Source organism: Heloderma suspectum, chromosome 4 (assembly GCF_057233095.1).
Source record: "Heloderma suspectum isolate Gila_16-S chromosome 4, 16-S_ref, whole genome shotgun sequence".
Lineage (NCBI taxonomy): Eukaryota > Metazoa > Chordata > Lepidosauria > Squamata > Helodermatidae > Heloderma > Heloderma suspectum.
In genome coordinates, this window is record NC_139461.1 from 107,272,653 (window position 1) to 107,296,312 (window position 23,660).

Below are 23,660 nucleotides of genomic sequence, written 5' to 3' on the forward strand. Positions count from 1 at the left end.
CACCTTATTTACACAGCACCTTTCATCAGTGAAAATTGTAGTGGTGGTTTTTCTTAGAGAGGTCAAGAAGAAACTCAGTGCTTAGACTGCCTTTCTATGTTGCTGCAACTGTTGGTCCAAAAACTGAAGAGAAGAGAAAAACAAACGAACAAAAAAATTGTTAATTTGCCGCTTGCTTACAAAGTGCTAGAACACTCCTAGGAAAAATATGAAGACTGTTTTGAACAGGGCAGAATAACTTTAACTGATGAAGAGGACTGCAGTCCACAAACATTTATGCCACTAGAAGTCTATTAGTCTGCAATCATATATGCTTACTCTGGAATAAGTCCCACTGAATTCAGTGCAACTTACTTCTGAGTTGCCATGCACAGAAATATACTGTCAGTCTTTAAGGTGCCATGGGGCAGTTGGTTATATTTGCTGCAACAGACTAACACAGTTAACCCTCTTGAAACTGAACTGACATTATCATGATATGATATATATGATTTTGTAATATAAATGTGTCTGGACAAATTTCACTTTCAAAAAGTAATCCAAAAATTATTTCTGGAAAACTGTCTGTCTGCCTCTCACTCTCTCACACACACACCCCGAAAAGAAACTAGATGCATTAAAACTGCATTCAAAACCAACCTTAGATAGCAAAGTTTTTTTGGCAATAGCTGGAGAAAATAGCTTAAAAGCCAGACTGCACCATAACCTTCATGATCCAGAAGCCCTAAGCCAAACGAAACTAAAACTGTATGATAAGCAGAACTCTACCTTAATTTCTCATTTCCTCGCCTTTACACCAAACTCAGGTTTTTACATGCATGACGGACTCCCTTTTTGGCATATTTTATGCTCTTGATTTTAAACAAACTAAAATATAGCTCGCTCACTCTCGTTCCCTCAAAGGCCATAAAGCCCTGAAGATATAATGCAATACAAATCAAAATGATCTGCAAGTCAAAATGCAACACAGGAGCAGAGGTGCATCCATATTCTCCAGGAACAGTCATGCCATGCAAACGTGTTGTACAGTGCATACTTGGGCAGAGAGGAGGCACAGCAGATGGAATAGTAGGGACAATTCACCTACACATTCTCTTAAAGGATTTTGGCCACCATAACATTCATTATATTGATAAACATCTGTCTGCTTAATGCCCATTACTGTAAGTGACCATTTATGATGGGGTTGTGAATGACAAAGAGTCTAACTGCAGGGCCAGCAGTTGGTATAGTAGCTATGCCTATAGGGCCAAGACGTCTTGCCTTACAAAAAAAGAATGCAGGAGGAGCCTTCCAATTATAATACAACTATATACACATAAATATTTTTTAAATTCATAATCCACCTTATCTGAAAATATATTTAGAACCCCTAACAACAGAGCAATCAATAATAAAATACCATAATCAATTAAAATGCATTTGCTTCTTTGGGGGGATGCACTATTTGCCAAGCTTTCAGCTAAAGTTGTAGTTTTTAAAACTCTAGCTTAAAATACAATACAACAGGAAAATGTGTTTCGCAAGAGGAGTCCAAGGACCAGCTGCCCAGCTTTATCATCTCTCTCCCCATATCTACAATTTACCATGTTATTCCTGACACATTACACCCAACATTCACAGTACAAACTCTCAGTAATGTAAACATATTACATTGTTCCTCGGGGGGGGGGGGGGACACGACACTATTTTGGAACGCACACACATACACACAATGATTCTTCCAGATCACATAAGCTTGAAAGCTAAACTTTTCACCCTTGAAATAGTGTATGGGTCTGTGTACACACATATATACATACACACACACCCCTCCAACCTTTACACCCCTGCTTAACTTTAAGTCAAATTAAGCAGAGGGATTAATCACACTGAGCACAATCTACCAGGAAGATCTCCTGCACAAGCCCCATTTAAATAAAGCTGGTGCAAGAAAACTTCACTGGTGGACTGTGCCGATAATTATTGGTATTCTCAATACAATCATGCTAGAAAAATCCAATGGATCATTAAACATTCATCCACCTTTCATTAATTTAGATACATTATAAAAAAAACACAGAGATTTACTTTAAATGCCAATAGACAATTTGGTCTGCTGCACTCTGTTTTTAAAAACCTATACAGACCTTAATTACAATCTCGTTCTTCTCTTAAACAAAACATGAATTCTGAATGAAAATTTTCCATGTCATATTCCAGATATATTAATGCAGTTTTGATATGATGTGCTGTATTTACAAGTAATTGCATCTCAAGGAATAAATTATAATACTGAAAAATGAATATTTTAACATTTAGGTAAAGGTAGCCTCAAAGCTACACCTTAAGTAACTGGAAAAGGTTTGGAGTTTCACTTTTTTCCAGTAAATTTCACAAGACAGTTTCCTTTGGGAAGTATGAAATACTTTCCGTCTACTCCCCAATTGTCATCATTTGGTGATAGAGTTTATTTATGATTTATGTTTGTCTTGTTACATCGGTCCCCAATAAAAGGCCCAATTTACAGCAAAATCCCATAAATATCTACTCAGAAGTAAGTACCACTTCAATGGGCTTACTCCCAGGTAACTGGGTATAGGATTGGACTCTAAGAGTGCAATCCTATGCATGTTTAGGCAGAAAAGAGGCCTACAGTTTCCAGCTTGCCCCAGCCAGAATGGATGGCTAGAGGGAATCTGGGAACTGCAGGCCTTTTTTCTGTCTAAACTCGCATAGGATTGCACCTTAAACCTATTATCTGAACTAAATGCATAAATTGTACCTAAAGAGTTAAACATTTAACAGTTGCTAGGGTCAGCTAGGAGCTCAAGGATTTTCTCAGTGCATCTCTCACAGAAACATCTCTTACCAAATTGTGCCTGAAACCAGTAAACATTTCAGACAACATTTACTATTATGCAGCAAAGGAAAAGAAAAGAAAAGAAAAGAAAAGAAAAGAAAAGAAAAGCCTGTTTTTGCTCCCCCAGACGTCAATGTAAGTAAGTATTGCCTCTGGCTGTCAGAGAGCAAAGAGTTAGATCATGTGTTATATTGCACGAGATAGCTTATTGTACTGTAAAATACTAAAATAAAGAACATTTGATATGATTTAATAAGTCATAAATAAGCGGGGAAGCTTTTTATAAAATATCCTTTAAAATAAAAGCCCCTTTGCTAAGTTTTTACATAATGACGTCCTGGGGAAAAACATGTAATTGGTTCTTCAGACATCTCAATCACTCATCTAAACCATTTCTGGAAGCACATAAAACCTCACATTATAAACAAATCAACATATAACAATATGTACCAAGGCCATGATGCAATTCACAGACTCTCATTCTATACAAGCACTTTTATGTTGCTATTTCACTTTCCCCATCCTGTTCCTATCTGCCTTCTGTTTTCAGACAAGTGGCCTGGACACACTGACCCAAAACAAAAGCTGAAGACTGGAAACTAACTACAGCCTGCCGTAAGAGCACTGTCCAGGCTGGCATGATAGAGCTTAGCCTTCTCAATTTGTGAGAAACTGCTCCCAAAACCCATCAAGGCAAGAGAAGCTGAGTCTTGGCAGATGGAGAGAAGCCTGCCAGTTCAGTTATACTACAGGACAGACTATGAACATACCTGCAATGCATGATCTAAAATACTGAAAAAAATAAAATAAGTATCACACATACTATAAACATTTCAAATCTCAATGCTGTTTAATAACATGGTAATCCAACTTTTGAATCTGGTAAAATATGTCTGTTAAATATATGCTGGAAATGGCAATATAAGCTATTTGCAATATCAAAGTGCTCTTATTTTACATTAAAAATGTATTAACTTAACAGTAAGAGGCCTTTACTGTTCCCTCACTTCGAATGAAAATAGTGAAACTGAATGAAAAATAAAACTACTGACTACCTGAACCATTAATGAAAACATATTTTTTAAGTTCCATTGGTTTTATTTTGTCTAAACCTTTTTCTAAGATTACAAATATCCGGAATAAAACAAGAACTCATTTACGCCACAATGCATTTAACTTTAACCTTGATAATTAAGTTCTATCATTTTGAATTGCACTACTTGATACAGTTAAGATTAAATACGTGCATAATTTTTGCAAATTTACAAACTAATACATCAGTCTCGTCAAATTTTGAATACTTTTGAAGCTTCACATGCAATTCCTGTCTTCAAAAGGTTAAATACACAACCAAAAGCACCAGATTGTATAGAACTTTTTGATACCAACTCTGAAGGTTTTAAAAGCTACAAACATTTGCTGGCTGACTAATAACACACACCCATGTTATTTGTATGCAAGTTTTACTATATAGAGATAATCTATTTCTGGGGGGAAATCTACCAACATTATATGATTCAGGATTAACTTCCTTAAATTTTTAGTGATCAGGAACCAAAGATAAGAAAGCACTAGTTACTTACAAGCCTGCACATTATTGTAAAAAATGGTACAAATTTTAGAAACTGGGATGTAGCAGCCATTCATCAAACAGCATGGCCAGAAGACTTATTCCAGGAAGCTTATCCCTTTGCAACATTTGAGGACGGGAACCCTTAAATTCCAACAGTAATGGGATGCTTTGAACATTTTAGGCACAGTTGTAATGCAAAGATGAGTAATGAGTAAAATACAACACCACACACAAGCTATGGGCTATTAATACAAAAGATCCCAAATGAGAGATTAATGGCCCACAGGCACCTCCTGGGACACTTTTGTTAGGGGTACGCAACCTGGTTCCCTCCAGATTTTTTGGACTACTGCTCTCATAATACCTGAACACTGGAGAGGCTGGCTGGGGCTGATGGGAGTTGTAGTGTAAAACATCTGTAGGGCATCAAGTTCCTATCCTTGGTCCAATCTCGTTAAAATCCTAACAATCTCATGTTGTATTGGAGGAGGGGAACCAAGATAAGGAAGAAAAACTTGAAAACACAATTAGAATTTAATTCAATACTAGAAAAAAATTAAAGTCAAATAAAAATCCTATTTTTATTCTTTTCAAATGTCATGCTATTAAAGAGCTGTTGTCACATTTTGAGTTGTTGTCATTCAATGCATGCTTGAGCAGCCCCACTGAATAGAAGATGTAAGTAGCAAGGAAGGCCTTCCCATGCCTCCAAAAATGCCACAAAGGGCTTCTTCAAAGTAAAATGCCAATTATGAAAAATAGATGGCAACTGCAGAGGAAGTGTGGCTGGAGTTAAAAGGAAACTTCTTAAAGACAACATCGGAGTGGTATCTGCTCTTAACAAATAATTTAGCTAATGTATCTACAGCTGCAAAGGGAACCAACTGACCCACAAAGCTAGTGGGAGGTGGGTCTCCATCCAGAATTTTACCAGTCTCTGAAAAGAACTAAAAATAAGTAAATGTGGCGCAACAAGCTTAACCTACTTTTTATTTTTGGCACAGTAACCACTGCTAAAGCACTGTAAACAAAAATCTCAAATAATTATTAATCAGCTACAAAAAAATCTTAACTGCAACTTCTAGTAGAGTAGAAAGTCTACTACTGATATCACAGAAGTGCTGTTATGTACAGGGGCCACTGATATCTTCCATTTCAAATTACATGCAAATTATGTAAATGAAATGCAAACAAGCTGCAGCACACAATAAACAATAAACACAGCTTAACAAGTTGCCCATCCCTGCAGTACAGACACAATTTGAGGCATCCCAGTCACAAGAAAAATGCACCTGAATGGACGATGAATACTGTCTGTTACCATGGCAGCCCGATCTAATTACATGACTGATCAGGGCTAGAGTGAGTGCACTGAAAACCTACACCACTGACATGTCTCTACATGATCTCACACACACACACAGCTGTGGAAAACCTATCAGTATTTTGTCTGACATACAAAAGTGATGAGATTAAAGCCACCTATTCAACAGAACTATGACCTGTAAAATACTGTTTTTTAAAAAAAGAATAGATAAAAATAACCCATAACTCTAGCAATATAGTCTTTCTCCCTCTTTCAATTATCTCTTCCTCATTCATAAGCCCTACTCCTGAGAGCAATAAAACTAGGCTGTCCCCACCAGCCAGCCAAACAACTCCACATTCAGAGATGAAATCTGAATTTGCTGTTAAGGGTTTCATCAGAAACTGAAATGAACTGCCTAAAATGTCAGCAAAGTAATTGGCTACATTCAAACATATATTAGTTGCATAAAATATAACAGGAATTACTGAATATTTAATCAACTGCATCATGTCATGTTTCTTATCCATATTTATGGAAGAAAAAGGGAGCCACAAACTCAAGGCATACATCTGCATAAGTGTGTGTGTGCATGCATATAAGCTTAAAATTGTACAAAGCAATATTATGCATAATATGCCACCTTGTGGGTTTTCTCTTTCCTCTAACTGTAATGGGGTTCCAGGATAACCGAGAAGAAATATTATTTTGGAGGAGTCCCTATTGCATACCATACGGTAAACAAAATAAAAATAGCATGTTCTTGTTATCCACATAGTGTGGCATTATATAACAAGCTTTCAATTTGCTCTCTTTTCTATCATTGCTTTCTAATCACCGTGCCTGCTCTTTGTACAAAATTCCAAACACCTCCAATACTGCGTTTTTAACATTACGTTGCTGTATTATTAATATAGTATTTCAGACACGCCAACATATGTTTAAAAAACCTTAATTGTTTCTAACGTTCTTGGGAGATACACAATTATCTTGTGTATACAGATTATTAAAGCTCGGGCAAATTAAAATAAGGTAACTTTGAAAAATAATTCTGAACGAGAGAGGGGAGATTGGAGGCATGTAACAATTTAAAAAACAGTTGCAGTCTCAGAATTCTCCTGTCTTCCCGCTCCCCATTAAAAGAAGAAAAATGGGGCGGGGGGAGAGAGATGGGGAATCCTGTAATATGTGGAAACATGCCCATCAGCCCCTGAAAACCAAAAGAATGTTGTCAGTCCCTTGGAGAAACTGGACTGTGCATATCTGCTCGCTGACAAAGATTGGAGGAAGGTAAAAAAAGCAGAAGCTGGCTTGGAGGACGGTGTCAAGCTGAAGGGGGAACGCAGGCCTCCCGCTCCCACGGATCCCCTACCTCCTGTCCTGGTGCTCAGCAGTGGCCGTCACTCACTCACTGACTCCTTGCTGGGGAGTCCGCAGGAGTCTCCAGCCGACCTGGGCCCTGAATGTAGGAGCATAGTGGTGGAGCTGCTGCTGCTGCCGGGCACATCCCAGTCCCAGCGCCGCCGCCTCCTCCTCCGCCGCCGCCTCCTCGCTTCATTCACCCCTCCGGCAACCACCCAGCCCCGTACTACACAGTGCAGCGAAGGCTGGCCCTCCCTACTACGAAGCGGAGGGAGGGACGGAGGGGAGGCAGGGCGCGCGCCGCGCCGCTCGCCCACGGCAGTCGAGCCGGCCTTCAGGAGCGGCGGCGGCGGCGGCAAGAGGGACGCAGCTCAAGCCAGACGGCGGCGGCGCAACCGGCGGAGGGCGTTGCTTCGGGACACACAAAAACCCGGGGCCCGGGCGAACTCCGCGCGCTCATCGTCGCCCGAGTTTTTCGCCAGCCTCCTTCCCAGGGCGCAGCCGCGCGATATCGCCAAGGAGAGGGCAGGCGCGCAGGCAGCGCCAGCCAGCCTTCCGAGCACCAATGCACGCAGGCTCGCACCGGGGGCGCTCCCGCTCGTCTGGGGGGAAGGACAGCGAGCAAACAAGCCACATACACGGGCGGGAGCGCGCGCGCGCGCGGAGTGGGGGCGGTGGGAAGACACTTACAACCTCCCGGTCTTTATGTTTATTTGCTTGCGTAAGGAGGACATTTCTCGCATGCACACACACAGAGCGCACAGAATTCCAGCCAGCACCGCCCCCATGGCAAAACACACACATTTCCTGGCCCGCTTTCCCCTTCCTCCCGCACCTCCAGCCTCCTCAACTCAGGATGGGGGGAGGGGGGAGCAAAGATGCAGGGTTGGGTTCTAGTAAGGGAGACGTCAAACCCTTGAGATGACGGGACATCGCATTACCCTCCCCCCTCCCTCCAGCGGCCCTGTGTGTGTTTTTCCAGCTGGAAATCGCTGGAGGTTTTCGGGGGGTGGGGGCAGTGTGGAGAGAGAAAGCGAAGCGAAAGCAGAGAAGGATTTTTTTTTTTTAAGCCACTTACTCTGTATAAAGTGTCGGGGTAGGGGGGGGGAGCGTAAAAGGGGGGAAAGACTCACAAGGTCTTGCCAGCCGATCGCAAGGACTGCTTGGCTTTTTTTAAAAAATGTTTTTTATTGCTCTTCCCCCTCGCTGTGATACGAATGTCTCCTCACCAACGGTAGTGGAAATGATGTCTGCGGTATAGAAGCTCGCTCCTCTCTTCTCCAGTATGTAAATGTGTAATAGAAGCCAAATATGGAGCAGTTGGCTGCCTCTGCATCAGCTCAAGGATCCTACTTCATGCAAAAGGGAGGGGGGAGGGAGGAGAAGGAGGCAACACTTTGTCAGGCGGCCAAGAGAGCCACACAGATTATTGCATACGCACAACAGAGCCTAGCCAGCTTTAACCCTTTCCAGAGTTCCTTCGCAGCTTCCAGGAAGGAATGTGGATGTTCTGTTTTTATTACGAGATACCTGTGAGACTTTTCTCCCCCCCCCCCCATTATTATGCTTTCTGTATGATTTTGGTAGCATTCACAGATGTGAGGAAAATATTCTTTAAGGATCCGATCCTATGCATGTTTAGACAGAAAAAAGCCTCTCAGCATGCTGGGAGTTGCAGGCCTCTTTTCTGTCTAAAAATGCATAGGACTGAGCCCTAAGGCTGCAATCATGTATCCACTTACCTGGTAAGCCCCACTGAACTCAATGTGACTTACTTCCGAGTAGACACGTATAGGGTTGCACTGTAAAGGCCTTTTCAGATTACACCCAAAAAAATGATTCTTTAACATTCTTAAAGCCTGATGTTATGCATATTTACTCAGAACTTTCATTGCGTTCAATGGGCCTTGCTCCTAAGCGTGCATAAACCCAGCATATACTCATACTAGGCCTGAGTGGTATACTGAGGGAGTGCTCACTCTGTGAGCATTTTAAAAATAGAACACTTTTTAAGGGTTCACAAAATAGCACATTCATGGGGGCGGGGGGGGGGTGTCACATGTAGTTAGTAATATCAAAGGCACCCAGCAGGTGCCCCACTCCCGGTACCCACACAAATTCAACACTGCATGTGACTACCCTTATCGGTATGCTCTGTAGGGGAACAATACACATTCTCAGCAAAATATTTGACCTATGGGAAAATGTGATATTTATGTAATATTTATGAAATGTGAGCTATTCCAGCAGGCTGTGCTGAGGAAGATGCCCCTACTGAAAAACTTGTTTTTTTTCCTCTTCCCTCTTCATTCCTTTTTCCTTGTGTGTCATGTCTTTTTGGATTGTAAACCTGCAGGCAGGGACTGTCTTATTTTACTGATTATATATAAGCTGCTCCACAGGCCTTTTTGGGGTGGGGAGCAGGATAAAAGTACTTTAAATAAATGTATTCCTACAATACATTCTTCCTTGAAAATGGGATACCACAAACAGATGAGTAGCAAGTGTGCATTTATTGTGTGTGTGTGAAAATATACTAAGGAAAGGCCCTAATGGTAAAGAACCAGCTGCTGAAGCATTTTGTCCCTTCCAAATGACAGTGAGTTGATGTGCTGAAAAGTCAGTTGTCTGCCCAAGGTTATTCTGTTATTGAAAGGAAGAAAATACAACCCTGAAAGCTGAAGATGATACTTTAGTGCTGCTCCAAACCTGTATGGAGGAAGCCTCTTCAGGACAGAATCCTATGCACACTTAGATAGAAAGAAGTCCTACAACGCCCAGCATTCCCCAGCAACATGGCTGACTAGGGAATGCTGGGAGTTGTAGGACTTTTTTCTGTCTAAACATGCATAGGACTGTGCCCTTATTGTATTGCAGTGATAACTATAATTGAAACTGAGCCTTAGCCAAGAGAGAACCAGAGATAGGAAGCAACTCCCTATTATGAGTTAAGGAATGATACTGATTAGCATTTCATTTTCCTAAAATGGGCTTACTCTGTAACAAACCTCTGTAAAGCTCACCTCTAAAATATATATGTATTTTTAATAGAACTTCAAACCTTGTAATATTTTTTTTGGAAAGGATGGGCAACTTCATGTACAGCCTAACACAATCAACTATCAGGGAGGGATTTGGGGGAAAGCACTTGGTGTAATCAAGCAAAAGTTACTTGTAGACCTCAGAATTTGAAGTTTTTCCCACCCACCCCCACCCCCAGCAGTTGTTTGGCTCCAAGAATACATGCCCATCTGTTCCTTCAGAGCAACTAACCCAATAGCATCCATGTGATACCTGAAGCCCTCAAATATATTGGCCAGGAAAGCTGCCTCATGATCAAGAGTATTGCAGGGCCACTATGACATCACAGCCGATTAAGCGACAGCATCAAGAAATGCAGGGCAGGCATAGAGATCAGAAACCCAGGAGGAGATTGCGAGCATAATGAGGTCAGAGGATAAGAAGGGAAGTACTTTTAATTCAGGCTTCTCCAACATGGCATTTGTAAAGCCCTGCTGCAACACCTATGAGGCTCTCCTGCCCCTCCCCTCCCCTTTCTTCCAGGGTGGCTGGTTGCATTGTAAAGCACAGTCCTTGCCAAGACTCATGTCTTTTGCCCCAATGTGGGGTCCCACATGGGCCTAGATGCACTCTGGGCAAATTAAGATCATGGGTGGCTGGAGCTTTGGTAGGTGCTGTACTTTGAGATGACAAAGGATCCAGCTGTTTCGTCAATGAAGAAGGCCAAGGGTTGCCATATACCCAACACAGTGGATGCTCCAGGCTCAATGAGGAGGTTCATGTAGAACAGCAAAAGGACAATTTTCTGGTGCAGATAGAATGCCGACACAACCTTCAGCAGAAAGGACAGGTCTGGCTAGAGCACTGCCGTATCCCTATGCAGCATGAGATTGGGCAGATCAAAATGAAGAGCACAAAGCATACCAGTTCTTGTAGAAGTTAATAGCCACCAGGAAGGCCTCTCTGAAGGTGAGCAGGCTGAGATCATGAGTACCCAGTGGTTTGAAGGACTCTGCCATCAATCACAGAGAGGTTCAACAGTGATGGAGAGGTTTGGACAAGAGGGCAGACGTTCAACAAACCATTCATGAACCATTTAATTGCTGCATGCAGCAAACACTGTGCAATTGTCAACAGGACAATGAAACATGGAAATAGTTGCCAGATAAACTCTAAGTAAGGAAAACACCAATCCACCTGTCCAGAGCAAAAGCAGGAAGTATAGAACATCAAATAGGGGCAAGATACTGCTTCAAGGCTATGCTACTCCACAAACCTAGATAAGTGTTCAGTTACCCTTCTGTCTAGGAACCACATTGGGGCCAGATCCACCATCTCATCAGCTTGAGTTTGAGGACATTGGGATGGAGAATTTGCTCTCAATCACAAAAGAGAAGGCTTGAAGACTCCAGCAGATGGTGGTAATCATGCAGGAGAGCGTTGTGGCCCTTGAATGACAACAATGCAGTCTGCCCCATTTTATCATATCTTTGTAACTGTCCACACCAACAGCAAGATCAGGGGGAAACTATGTAGAGGAGATGTTCGTCACACCTGAGCAGGAATGCATCCTCCAACATCCCACAGTACATGCCTGCTAGGCTGCAGAACTAGCAGCACTACTCATTGGCACAGGTGACAAATATGTTTATTTGTAGCAACTCACAGAACCAAAAGGTTTTGGCCCAATCAGCCAGAGTCCACTGACTGGAGCAGAGAGGAAGCAAGAACTCAATTATATTAGAACAATGCTCAAGACCCAGCAGTCGATGATGGCATGCCCCACCAAACTGAAGTGCCAGAGCCTAGTCCCAAACACTGAAGTGCACAGTCCCTGAACGATGACAAGTCCAGATTTAAAGTTGATACGAGGAGGCATCTAAGGCCCTGCAATGGCTAGGCCACCAAAACTTTGTAGATGGGCATGATCTTTTTGCCATTGCAAAGCAGATGGATAAAAACACAGTGTCCCTGGTGAATGGGATGTACGACTCTTGGAGGATCCTCTCTGCCACAGGCGAGAGCAGTGGTGGAGCAACTTGCCACTTAAACAGGCCTTTCCCATCAAACTTTGATGGGAACTTTGATACAGTATCACAGGGGTGGGTAACATGCTGCCCCCACTGGGTTTTCTGCCTCCATGGTGTGGCCCCACCACCACACTGCTGGATTTCCAGCGTTTCTGCTGAAAAACAAGGCATGCGGGAGTGGGTCTCTGCAAAAGCAAAAGGTAGAGACTTGAAAGATGCTTCTCACAATTAAGTAAACTGGCCAGCCTTCCTATGTTCAGTGCAAAAGCACTCCCACTGTTTTGATAACCTTTACTCTGAGTTTATGCTTCCTTAATGCTCCAAATGAAGCCAAATAATTCTCCCACCTATTTCAGAAGTCACTTGTTGCTCAGAGACCTCAAGGATGTATCGTACAGCATCCATTGCAGTGGAGGATTATTATGGGAGACATGAAGCTGAAAATTATTCATGTTTGTTTAGAAATAACAGTTTGCAGAGTTATTTATTAATTTATTTAACCCACCCTATTCAAAGAGCTCAAAGTGGACAACATGTACAAAACCAGGCATACAACTAAAGAAACAAGATATGCAGATTTTTAAACCCTCATAACCACAGTGAGACTCCATTGTGCTCCATAGGTCTGTGTGTGTTGTACTTCCAGGGCCCCACTGCAAAATAGAAACTAAGGGTAATGGAGCTCATAGAGTATAGGCAGTCTACAAAATTTTAAATCCCACAAATGCAACTCCGCATAGGCTTCCTGCACAATACAATCTAGGCCATCTCTCCTCCTCAGAAACCACTTGTAACTGGAAAGTGTATGACCCCCCTATGTCCCCTTGTGTGCAGCCTAGCAGAGGTCGCTGTGATAAGTAGCCCAAACCCTGCACATAGGGTGGCCACTTACACATCACCCCCAAAGAGGAAATGCATCACCCCAAAAGAGAACAAAAGAAGGAATTGCTTTGCATAGAAATTGCACATACTAATTTATATAGAGAGATGCAAATTTAGAAATGACTATAATTTAAATAGAAATACAGTACATCTCACCATAGTGAGAAAAACTGTGACCAGGGGGCCTGTATGCCTTGCACAGTCTGCTGTCCAGATGCTCCTGATGGGCAACGTCAAGGCCCAGCTCTTCCCTCTGATGGCTCTTTATCTTTAAACTGGACTTGGACTGGATAGCCCACCTAATAGAGGACACCTTCAAATAGGGGACTATCCTCTGTAAAGTAGGACACATGGCCTACCTGCACAGGTCACGACTGACTAGATGTACCCATCTTTTGGGAATCTGACAGCCTTGAAAAGGAGGATACAAATAATCTTAATAAATAAATGTCAAACCCCAACAAAAGTTCTCCAAATAATGTCTTACTAGCTGGCCACTAAAAGACAAACAAATTCTTATATGCTTATGCTTTGTATATGTCAAAACCGCAAGGGGAAGATGTTCAGTTACTGAAAACTGCTAACATTTTTATGACCTAGAATATTCAAGTAGGAAAAAACCTGCATACGATTTGTAAAGTGTAGCATTATGCCACTACATGGGTTAGGATGCATATTTCTGTTACATATTATTCTTACTTAAAATAAGTAAGAATTCTTACTTCGAATTCTAACTTGTCCCCTTTAGTGGCAACAAGGTCCCATGCTTTCCATGCAATTGGCTTGGAGCTTCAGTGCTAAACTGAAGAGGCGGGAAGCAATACCCCAAAAAGGAGATACAAACTTACACACATTTTGTGCAACATGCCCAAATGGACTGTCCTTTTTGTGCTGACACCACCATTCTATGAGTCATTAGAAGAATCCCAGGTATGATCAGCTTTCCTGCCAGAACATGTCACACCAGATCTAACCCCCCGCCAAAACCTTTATGGATATGCCTGGAGATTATAGACTCTGTGCAGCGGGAAAACAAAAACTGGAAGCTTACACAGTGTGGGTAGAATGGATGTACCTCCTATAGCTCCCAAGAACTCAGTTGTGATATTTGAAGCTATTCTGTACCGACACATCTTAGCTTCTGTGTTAACTTCTATCTTAGGAAAAAATAAAGCAGGTCTGAGGCATGCAAAATGTTTAGCACAAGGCTCACATATCCTTTAGTAAATCCCAGCTAACTATCTCTGCCTTGGGCATTGGCAAAAGCACAAATTTAAGGTGCCAGGAGAAGAGAGAAGATGCATCCACGGTAGTTAGTGTACTTGCTGCTGCTGATGTAGTACATATTATTATTTTCTACATGAATTAATGAGGATAAGATATGACTCATTTTGACATTGTACACTCACACACACACACACACACACACACACGAGTCCAGAAGATACTCCATGGAGACACATGGGGTCATGTGTCATGATCTATATATGTATTATACCTCTATTTATGACAATGGAGACACAAAATAGCTGTTAAATTTAGATATGCTATCTTAACATCAGGTCACTGAAAAGGAATATTTTGCCAATTACTTTCTAAGGCCTTTGAATATTATATTGTAAAGTAATTGATGATTGTCTACATTTCAGGCCTGTCATAAAAATAACATCACTGGTCTCACTACAGCCTCTAGTGGACAACAGTAATCTATTTCTCAACGCAGTCACACATGCTCTGTCTCTACAGAAACCTCAAAGCACTCCCTTTGGAGTCCGGCCAATTACCTTTGGAATAGTTCTACTTCGGGCAATTCACACACCCACAGCTTTATTTCAGGCCACCACCCTTGAGCTCAGTTGTGGCAGGTCAGTCCAAGTACACACTACCAACATCTGAGCATATTCTTTTGCAGTTTCCCTTTCCAACTTCAGACAAAGTAGGCTTTCTCAAACAGTTACTACTCTCAGGAGATTCTGGTTACAGAAGTAACATGAATAAAATCAAATACATTTCAGATTTTCTGTCTGTTGTTACAAGAGAGGAAATGTAGTCATTCTGGATCTATGCATTTCTTTAATTGATATTTATAATTTGTTTTACTGAACAATTCCATAAATGCTTTTATTTAAAATAAAGTGTTTTTAAAGAAAATATCCTATTGGAAAGAAAACAAAAATACCATATTTACTGTAAGCTTGAGGGTGACCCAATAGATCACTTTTTATTGACTTTCCCCCCTCTTTGATTATATTTACTGTAAAACACTTCAATTAAACTAATTTTTTAAATGCTCTGTGTCCAAGAATTATTTCCTAAATATATACCATTATGTATGCTTCTGATCCCCTTCATGGATCACTGCCTTGTTGTGGCAAAGGGGCTTGTGTAACTCAGTGAAGCCATAAACTATGCCATGCAGGGCCACCCAAGACGGACAGGTCATGGTGGAGAGTTCTGACAAAATGTGGTGCCCTGGAGAAGAGGATCTAAAGAGCCTCTTGTTGAGGGTGAAAGTGGAGAGTGCAAAAGCTGGTTTGAAACTCAACATTAAAAAAACTAAGATCATGGCATCTGGCCCCATCACTTCCTGGCATATAGAAGGGGAAGAAATGGAAGCAGTGACAGATTGTATTTTCTTGGGCTCCAAGATCACCACAGACGGTGACTGTAGCCATTAAATTAAAAGACGCTTGCTCCTTGGGAGGAAAGCGATGGCAAACCTAGACAGCATAGTAAGAAGCAGAGACATCACCTTGCCAACAAAGGTTCGTATAATCAAAGCTATGGTTTTCCCAGTAGCAACGTATGGCTGTGAGAGCTGGACTCTAAGGAAGGCTGAGCGCCGAAGAATCGATGCTTTCGAACTGTGGTGCTGGAGAAGACTCTTACGAGTCCCCTGGACTGCAAGGAGGTCAAATCAGTCCATCCTCAAGGAAATCAACCCTGAGTGCTCATTGGAAGGACAGATACTGAAGCTGAAGCTCAACTATTTTGGCCACCTAATGCGAAGAGAAACCTCCCTGGAAAAGACCCTGATGCTAGGAAAGATTGAAGTCAAAAGGAGAAGGGGATGGGACGGCAGAGGATGAGATGACTAGATAGCATCACTGATGCAATGAATATGGACTTGAGCACACTCCGGGAGAGAGCGGAGGACAGGAAGGCCTGGTGTGCTATGGTCCACGGGGTCACGAAGAGTCGGACACGACTGAACAACAAATGCTTCTGATGGCTAGCACAATTGCAGAAGGCCTTGCTGTGACTGTAACCTGCCGCAGTCCAGACCTGAAAGACATGTGTCCCTATAGAAATAGAGGAGGGATAGGTAATGTGCTTCCCATGGTGCCCACTGAGACACCCTACTCTTCCCAATTTTTATTTAAATAATATATTTATCTTTTGTTACTGGCAGCTGAGATTGCTTCAAAGCGAAATGGGAGCCGCCAGCTGCTGCCATCTTAATTTCCTATGAATGCCTCTGGGCAGGTTACTAGTCCTATGTAATTAGGCATGCCCACCCATGGCAGTCATTTTATGGTTGTGCCCAGGACAGTTTCTCAAATTTCCAAATGGGCCCAAAAGGTCGCCTACTCCTGAGCTACAGTGATGCACACACATCCCCTATTGAATAAGGAACTGCACTTGTGTGCTATGCACATGGCTCCAAGTTGCATCAACCTTCCAGAACTGCATGCATTGGTCTCATCATTGAATCAGGAAACTAAGTACAGCCCTGCTCAAGAATGCCAGCACTGTCCACCCTTACATTGTTTATCACATATTCAGCGGTGGAGAGGATTAAATCCAGACCCCTTTCCTCCACCACCCACAAAATAGGTAATTATCAGTACTGTCAGAATGCACACAGCTACCCACATGCATATCTCAATCAGGGGTGTAAGTGTTGAATCCTGCCCCATAACAAACAAATGCAGACAACTGAACACACATGGATTTTCTTGTAATATTTTCCATTATATTTTGAATATCACACTCACAGTAAACCACAAGGTTGTACTGACATCAGCCATAACCCGGCGCAACAGGCTGCCTCTGCACATGCTCAGCTAAAACTGATTCTCTTTTGCCCCAGCCCATAAACTGCATCAGAATTTTTAAATCACGGACAGATATGGAAAGATACATTTAGATATTTACAAATGAATCCTAAACCCCTGATGAACTTCTGCAGAGACATATAAGGTTATTAATGTATTTAAATTCCTGTGATTCCTGTTAACTGTAATTGGTTTTCCTAAGTAATGTTTGTGTTTTGTTAGTTGAAAAAGTTGTAATATTTTATATACTCATTCATTACATTGCAAACATGTGATTAAAAGTCAATAGAAATAATTATTAAAAAAAGAAATTCAGATCGACTTTATTTAATTTGGTTGTATTGCTAGGAATTGTATGAACAATTTTAGACTTAGATTATTGCAATAAGAGGAGGCACTGAACAAAATTAGGGAAAGTGGCCAGGGAAAGAAGAGAGGATCTTAACAATTTGTCAGGGGAAGATAAATTGTTTAATGACATTTAATATTTACATGGAAGTAAATTCAAAAATAATGCTTGTACACAACTTCTATTCCATTTTAGATATTGACTGTATTTACAGCATATTTTACCGCCACTTTTCAATAACTAGAATAGGTATAAAGGTAATGCTTCCAAGTCTTCAGCACTTAAAATCAAGTCTAGATATCTTTCCAAAAGCACAGCTATTGTATGTAACCCCAAGTTATTGGACTTTAAACCAGACTTATCAAATTAAGTTCTTTGACCTGTGTTATGCTGAGGGCTACATTAAGAGCACAACCCTATACATGTCTACTCAGAAGTAAGCCCCATTCAATGGGGCTTACTCCCAGGTAAATGCACATAGGTCAGAACTGCAGTCTAAAGTATCATAATTGGGGTTATGTTTCTTTCACAGTCAAAATGTTTTTTTAATGGTAAAACATCCTTTTTACACAGCCAAATATGTATATTTAATGGAAGAATTTGAGAACTGTGGTATTGTGGTCGGTGAACTGCATGTTGGTAGTTGTAGCAGAGACATGAAAAGGAGCTGGGAGGAAGAGGAAGTGGAAGGAAGAGCCAGGGTGATTGCAGAGTGATGGTGTTTTTAGTTTCACTTTTTAGTGAAGGCCTAGACTTTTTAGTGAAGGCCTAGACTAAAGAGACCCCTTCATGGATCACTGCGTTGTTGTGGCGAAGGGGCTTGCGTAACTCAGTGAAGCCATAAGCTATGCCGTGCAGGGCCACCCAAGACGGACAGGTCATGGCAGAGAGTTCTGACAAAATGTGGTCCACTGGAGAAGGAAATGGCAACCCACTCCAGTATTCTTGCCAAGAAAACCCCATGGAACGTATCACAAGGCTAAAAGATATGACGCTGGAAGATGAGCCCCTCAGGTCGGAAGGTGTCCAATATGCTACTGGGGAAGAGCAGAGGGTATTTCCAAGTAGCGCCAGAAAGAGTGAAGCGGCTGGGCCAAACCCGAAAGGACACTCAGCTGTGGATGTGTCTGGTGGTGAAAAGAAAATCCGATGCTGTAAAGAACGATATTGTTTAGGAACCTGGAATGTCAGATCAATGAATCAAGGTAAGCTGGAGGTGGTCAAACAGGAGATGGCAAGATTGAACATCGACATCTTGGGAATCAGCGAACTAAAATGGACAGGCATGGGCGAATTTAATTCAGGTGACTATCATATCTACTATTGTGGGCAAGAATCCCTTAGAAGAAATGGAGTAGCACTCATAGTCAACAAAAGGGTGGGAAAAGCAGTACTGGGGTACAATCTTAAAAATGATAGAATGATCTCAGTACGAATCCAAGGCAAACCATTCAACATCACAGTAATTCAAGTCTATGCCCCAACCACTGAGGCCGAAGAAGCTGAGGTTGATCGGTTCTATGAAGACCTACAACACCTTCTAGAACTAACACCAAAAAAAGATGTCCTCTTCATCATAGGGGATTGGAATGCTAAAGTAGGAAGTCAAGAAATCACTGGGATAACAGGCAGGCATGGCCTTGGTGTACAAAATGAAGCAGGACAAAAGCTAATAGAGTTTTGCCAAGAGAACATGCTGATCATAGCAAACACTCTTTTCCAACAGCACAAGAGGCGACTCTACACATGGACATCACCAGATGGTCAATATCGAAATCAGATTGATTATGTCCTTTGCAGCCAAAGATGGAGAAGCTCCATACAGTCAGTAAAAACAAGACCTGGAGCTGACTGTGGCTCAGATCATGAGCTGCTTCTTGCAAAATTTCGGCTTAAATTGAAGAACGTCGGGAAAACCACTAAACCGTTCAGGTATGACCTAAATCATATCCCTGATGAATATACAGTGGAGGTGAGGAATAGATTTCAGGGATTAGACCTGATAGACAGAGTGCCTGAGGAACTATGGACGGAGGTCCGTAACATTGTTCAGGAGGCAGCAACTCAATCCATCCCAAAGAAAAAGAAATGCAAGAAAGCCAAGTGGCTGTCTGATGAGGCTTTACAAGTAGCTGAGGAAAGAAGGGAAGCGAAAAGCAAGGGAGAAAGGGGAAGATATACCCAACTGAATGCAGAGTTCCAGAGAATAGCAAGGAGAGACAAGAAGGTCTTCTTAAATGAACAATGCAAAGAAATTGAGGAAAACAACAGAATGGGAAAGACTAGAGATCTCTTCAAGAAAACTGGAGATCTCAAGGGAACGTTTTGTGCAAAGACGGGCATGATAAAGGACAAAGAAGGCAGGGACCTAACAGAAGCAGATGAGATTAAGAAGAGGTGGCAAGAATACACAGAAGAACTATACAGGAAAGATCTGAATGTCCCTGATAGCCATGATAGTGCGGTCACTGAACTTGAGCCGGACATCCTAGAGAGTGAAGTCAAGTGGGCCTTAGGAAGCTAAGATCATGGCATCTGGCCCCATCACTTCCTGGCATATAGAAGGGGAAGAAATGGAAGCAGTGACAGATTTTACTTTCTTGGGCTCCAAGATCACCGCAGATGGTGACTGTAGCCATGAAATTAAAAGACGCTTGCTCCTTGGGAGGAAAGCTATGGCCAACCTAGACAGCATAGTAAGAAGCAGAGACATCACCTTGCCGACAAAGGTCCGTCTAATCAAAGCTATGGTTTTCCCAGTAGTAATGTATGGCTGTGAGAGCTGGACTATAAGGAAGGCTGAGCGCCGAAGAATTGATGCTTTCGAACTGTGGTGCTGGAGAAGACTCTTACGAGTGCCCTGGACTGCAAGGAGGTCAAATCAGTCCATCCTAAAGGAAATCAACCCTGAGTGCTCATTGGAAGGACAGATAATGAAGCTGAAGCTCCAATATTTTGGCCACCTAATGCGAAGAGAAAACTCCCTGGAAAAGACCCTGATGCTGGGAAAGACTGAAGGCAAAAGGAGAAGGGGACGGCAGAGGATGAGATGGCTAGGTAGCATCACGGATGCAATGAATATGAACTTGAGCACGCTCCGGGAGAGAGCGCAGGACAGGAAGGCCTGGCGTGCTATGGTCCATGGGGTCACGAAGAGTCGGACACGACTGAACGACTGAACAACAACAACAACAGACTAAAGAGGCTTTTAATATTTGTCTCCGCTATACTGGAATTCTTGCAATACAACAATCTGGTGACCAAAATTGTGTCTCAAAAGTTACTAAAGGAATCCAATTCCAGTTCTTGGTTGTCTGTCAGCAAAAGTAGCATTTGAGACAAATCGTGTGGCAGCTAAGTTTTACGTTGTACCAAAGGGAATGCCCATCCTGGGCAGAGTTCTTTTTGTTGCACTGGGTATGCAGCACAAGTACTTAACGGGAATATCACCTCACTACTGCAAGAATGAAAAGCTACATTTGCATATTTGGTAGCACAACATGACTCCCCTAAATTACATGTAAAACAGCCAGATTCGATTAAGAAAACTTCACTCATATTGACCCTCAAATCAATGTCCTTTAATATTCAATGGCTGTGGTTAGAAAGTGCTGATGACTGCCATTGGTCACTATCCTCTGGGGGCAGTAAATGTATATTCAAAGGGTGGTGGAATCTCTTGTTTTCTGGAAGCTAATGTGAAAGCTAATGTGTGACCAATTCATTAAAAGTTATTACTTTTTACTCCACAGTGTAAAATACCTCCAAGTTTCCTTCCAAATCTACAATTCTCTATTGTCCAAACTCAAGTAGCAGGGGTTGTTTGAGAGTTAAACAATCCTCAAATAACCATATAACAGCCCATGGGTTCGGACAACATGATAAAGTATGGCAACCCCCTGTCAGGGGTTGAATATTAAAAACAGCAGTTAGCACACATCACAACCCACCATGAGCCGCGGTAATTGTGCTAACCTAGTCATGTGGTGCAGTAAATACAGTAGAGTTTGGTACATTTAGGATCAAATTTCTGCTCACCCATGAAAAGGATGGGATAGTTCTGGGTAACATACTATCTTTTTGCTTAATCTTACTTCTCAGAGCTGTTGTGAGAATCTAACACAAGTCCTTAAGGGAGAACATTTTGTTATATGTAATTTCATTTACAGCTTGATTTTTGCATACAGTATTAATAATTGCAGAACATAGTTTGCAGAACATGGTATAATTCCAATACAGAACTAACATCTCTACACAGCCTTTATCACACATTCATCCGGCTTCTAATGAACACTTAGGGAATACTATGCCAGCATCTAACAATTGATGATAAAAGTATGCTCAACCATCAAATCAATAGCTGCACTTTAATTGAACTAAATACTTTATATGCATGAGCCATAAATTATGGAATTTATTAAGTCAGAGTAATATAAACACAAACCATGGAATTATCTAAAGAAAATAAACTACTAGGGCATAAAATAACAAAAAAGATATATAAACAAGGAAGGTATAGAGTATTCCATGTTCTTCATTATCAAAGTATTTTATTTATTTTTAAAGTGCATTCTTTAGAATAAAAACTAATCTTTCTGTTGAATTAATTACCTTAAAAAAAACAAGATTTCTATGTCCCCCTGTCAAACCTCCCCTGTCCTTTATGAGGAATGAGGGAAACTCCATACATTATAACTGCTTCTGAAAAACGAACGTAATTGTGCTTCCGCATGCTCTGTGATGCTAGAGTTTTTTCTTCTCCTTCTAATTGTTGTATCTTGCATACAGTTGTAGTCATGAGCAGCAGCAGGCTCACCACATGTGGTTCAGGTGGTAAATCTTCCTGCCAGGTTCTACTTTAAAGTTCCTGCTTTAAATGAAACATACAGTTGCCACCATCTTTCCTTGAACACTTACCTCCAAGATGTGCAGCACTGTGGTTGTGGTGGCCTCTCTCACCAACTCCACAATATAAGTTCTAGTGATACTGATACTGCTTTATGCAATCTGAAAGGAAACAGAAAGCCAGTGTGGATTTCATACACACACAGGGCACAATCCTATGTGGATTGCCAGCAACCAAACTTGGAGGCTGCGGACTATCCAGTAGGGATGTTAGAGAATTCCGCCACGAACTCCAATGAGGCCGGATTCTAAAGAAGAAATTGCTCCATTCCGCCCAGAGTCCGTGGCGGAATGGAGCAATCCCGCCCGCCATCCCGCAAAATTTCCCTGGGACAGACCCTACCTTTTGTCGGCTGTCCAGTCCATCTGCTGCCCCGGTCTGCGGCCACCATTTGTCTCCCTACTTTAGCCGTGATAGGCTATGTAAGTATTTACATAGCCTATCACAGCAAAGAGCAGGGACGCAAATGGCGGCCGCTACGCCATTTGCGTCCCTGCTGTTTTCGTGATAGGCTACGTAAATATATACGTAACCTATCACGGCTAACGCAGGCACGCAAATGGCGGCCGCTACCTGTGTGTGTGTTGCTGCCGTTTTGAATATGCAACCTCTGATTGGCCCGATTGTAGGCTACTCCATAACATGCAAACCCAGGCACTATGGGTTATTCATGAGTTAAACAACCCAAAGTTAACCTACGATTAGTTCTTAGGTTAACTGGGTTGTTTAACCCACTACCTATAGTGTCAAAGTTCGCATGTCATGAAGCAACTTACGATCGGGCCGATCAGAGGTTGCATAATCAAAACAGTACTGGCACATGACTCGGCAAATCATAACCCATAATTTACCACACTACTGCATGCCTATGAACAGGCTACATGTAGCCCAGCCCATCAAAGTGAGATCCTTCAGCTGGAAGTGGATCTCTGGATTCAGAACAATAGGATGGAAACTGTGTACAAGAACGTGTATGAACTATTAGTTGAGACAAAAAATCACGTGCCACGACAACCCAACAGATGTAATTTTCCACAGTATTTATACATTTGTTAAGAATTTATCTCATCCCTACTTTTGGTATCCCTGACCATAGCATTGTCCAACACAAGTTATGAGAGCTTAGATCATAGTGGTGGCTTGAATTTGCTAGCAGGATAGAGGGAAATGTTCTAGATTATTCGGTATTTATTTATTACATTCTATACCACCCAATAACCAAAGCTCTTATAAAGGGATGACAGTCATCCATGTTGACCCAATGTTATGATAACTGATAACCTGATCAGTTAGACAGGAATTTGCAAGACCCCTGCAAGAAGGTTGCTCTT

The 23,660-nt window shown here is 41.9% G+C and overlaps 1 protein-coding gene across 36 annotated transcripts in view; it reads right to left on the reverse strand.

Annotated features, from left to right (window-relative positions):
- ATXN1 (ataxin 1) overlaps positions 1–8,453 on the reverse strand; it is a 314,572-nt gene extending 306,119 nt beyond the window's left edge. For 11 of the 36 annotated variants that reach the window (XM_084850254.1, XM_084850216.1, XM_084850229.1 and 8 more), the window contains exons 1-2: positions 7,094–8,127; positions 4–123 (exon numbers count right to left, since the gene is read on the reverse strand). The gene's annotated coding sequence lies outside the window, so the exon portion shown is untranslated. The other 25 variants (XM_084850226.1, XM_084850224.1, XM_084850225.1 and 22 more) reach the window with 9 other exon arrangements.
- Positions 8,454–23,660: the final 15,207 nt, after the last annotated feature.